Genomic DNA, 2,500 nt, shown 5'->3' on the forward strand with positions numbered 1-2,500 from the left:
GTAATAGATAGTGCAACATTTCACATGATTTGATATGAGGAAGAGAGAGAGAGATTTGCGGAAGAAAAGAAGGAGAGAGAGAATGGTAAAGGGAGAGAGAGAGTGAAAGAGAAACAGAAGGGGGGAGGGGGAGGCTGACGATGAGAGAGTTCATTTCAGGTGAAATGGAAGTAAAAAACAGAGAAAAAAATAGAACCCCCCCCCATGACTCTCTCCCCACCCCCCTCTCTGCCTTCCCCTCCCTCTCTGCCATCCCCTCCCTCTCTCCCTCCTCCCTGATATATCTCTCTCTATATATATACAGTATATCTGTCTCTCCCTCATTCTCTCTCTTTCTCTCTCAAAAGTCACTTAGCATGATTGAATAAACATAGCATAACCAATCAACAAAACAATAAAACAACATTATACAAACAGTGTCTGATTGAGCAAGAAAAAGTGTGTGTGTGTGTGTGTGTGTGTGTGTGTGTGTGTGTGTGTGTGAGAGAGAGAGAGAGAGAGAGAGAGAGAGAGAGAGAGAGAGAGAGAGAGAGAGAAAGAGAGAGAGAGCTATTTTGACTTTTAATATTACTCGAAACCCTACCCGAAACCAATTCTTTTCAATTACTTTTCGGGGAAACTCTCTCTCTGTCTCTCTCTCTCTCTCTCTCGTGTGGTCAGCAGCTGATGGGCTTCCCCTGTGGTGACTTGGCCCAACTCCTCACTTCCCTCCCGAGAAAGACGACCTGCTTCCTGTCTGCTCTCACTGCCGCCACAAACTTCCTTCTCCTTGCTGATAAGCGTTAGTTAGTTACCTGCTGTTTTTTTTCTCTCTCTCTTTATCTCCCAAATTTTGTCATAGGTTGAACTTTGGACAAATAAGCTTACAAATTATTTCAATCAATACATGGAACAGCACCAGGATTGATTGATTGATTGATTGATTGATTGATTGATTGATTGATTGGCTAATGTGCCCTTGCTAGTTCCCTACATGCACCTCAGTTTAATTAGCGTAGCTTGACTAATGTGCCCTTGCTAGCTCACTACATGTACCTTAGTTTAATTAGCGTAGCTTGGCTAATGTGCCCTTGCTAGCTCACTAGTATGTACCTCAATTTAATTAGCGTAACTTGGCTAATGTGCCCTAGCTAGTTCACTACATGCACCTCAGTTTAATTAGTGTAGCTTGACTAACGTGCCTTGCTAGCTCACTACATGTACCTCAGTTTAATTAGCGTAGCTTGACTAATGTGCCCTTGCTAGCTCTCTACATGTACCACAATTTAATTAGTGTAACTTGGTTAATGTGCCCTTGCTAGTTCACTACATGCACCTCAGTTTAATTAGCGTAGCTTGACTAATGAGCCCTTGCTAGCTCACTACATGTACCTCAGTTTAATTAGCGTAGCTTGACTAATGAGCCCTTGCTAGCTCACTACATGTACCTCAGTTTAATTTGCGTAGCTTGGCTAATGTGCCCTTGCTAGCTCACTACATGCACCTCAGTTTAATTAGCGTAGCTTGACTAATGTGCCCTTGCTAGCTCGCTACATGTACATCAGTCCTAGTCTGACTAGCTTCACATCCTCACCTCCGTCCACTTTACCACCATTACAGTCATTTCACTCTGAGTCAGACCTGTTCACACTGAATCAATATCAGTCTGGTGCAGTTTCTGTTTTCTCTCGGGGAGAACACTCGTAGCTTCCTTGGCTAAAAGTTCTGCGGATACAGAGGCTTTGCCCTAAATGAGTGGGAGGTCACCTGCAGAAACTGGCTGTGGTTTAGGTGATATCAGTACCTTTCTGGATCTTACTATCATTAAAATCACACCCCGTGTTAAGTTTTTTTTTTTTTTGGCAGCAGCTGATGTTCAATTTTAGACAAAATAGACTACTAGCTAGGTTTCAACTGTGGAAGCCATGAAGCACAATTTGCATACTATTATGTTCATAATATTGGATTGGAGGAGAGATTCTAAAAGTATAGTTCCGGTCCTTAATTATGATTGGCTGGATCACGTTCGATGCAGCACAAACCCACGCGTTGCCGTTGACCACATTTCGCTCCACAGTATTACTGCGCCACCACACCTTGTTGCAAAATATAGAGTTGTGTCTCTCGACGTCGCTTGGCTTGGTGGAAGAATGATTATCTATGAATAAATTAGGTCACACTGATTAGAGAACAGCTAAGGGGGGGTTTCTTGCGCGTGCCTTACAGCGCTGTTCTATATTCGGTGTCACCTACAGCCTTTCTATGAAAATCCACGGTTATAGACAGTATGTATGCTTTAATAAATTACGCTTAGGCACTAGTTATTAGGCACTAATAGCTATATCTACTAAAATACTGTGTGAGAGGTCACTGAAATAGGAACTAATATTTGTCTGCTTGTTTGTTTGTTTGTTTGTTTGTTTGTTTGTTTGTTTTGACAGTGTGTAGGGTGAGAGGAGGGCTAATTGCCCTCTGATCTAGATCTCTGCGGTGGAAAAACACCTGTGAGTTTGTGTCTACA

General features: G+C 42.6%; 1 protein-coding gene across 1 annotated transcript in view; it reads left to right on the plus strand.

Moving 5' to 3' along the window:
* The window catches only part of LOC134086228 (NACHT, LRR and PYD domains-containing protein 12-like), a gene marked incomplete in the record, with an annotated part of 983,201 nt that overhangs the window by 571,649 nt on the left and 409,052 nt on the right, over positions 1 to 2,500 (plus strand).

Source organism: Sardina pilchardus, chromosome 1 (assembly GCF_963854185.1).
Source record: "Sardina pilchardus chromosome 1, fSarPil1.1, whole genome shotgun sequence".
In the NCBI taxonomy this organism is placed as follows: domain Eukaryota; kingdom Metazoa; phylum Chordata; class Actinopteri; order Clupeiformes; family Clupeidae; genus Sardina; species Sardina pilchardus.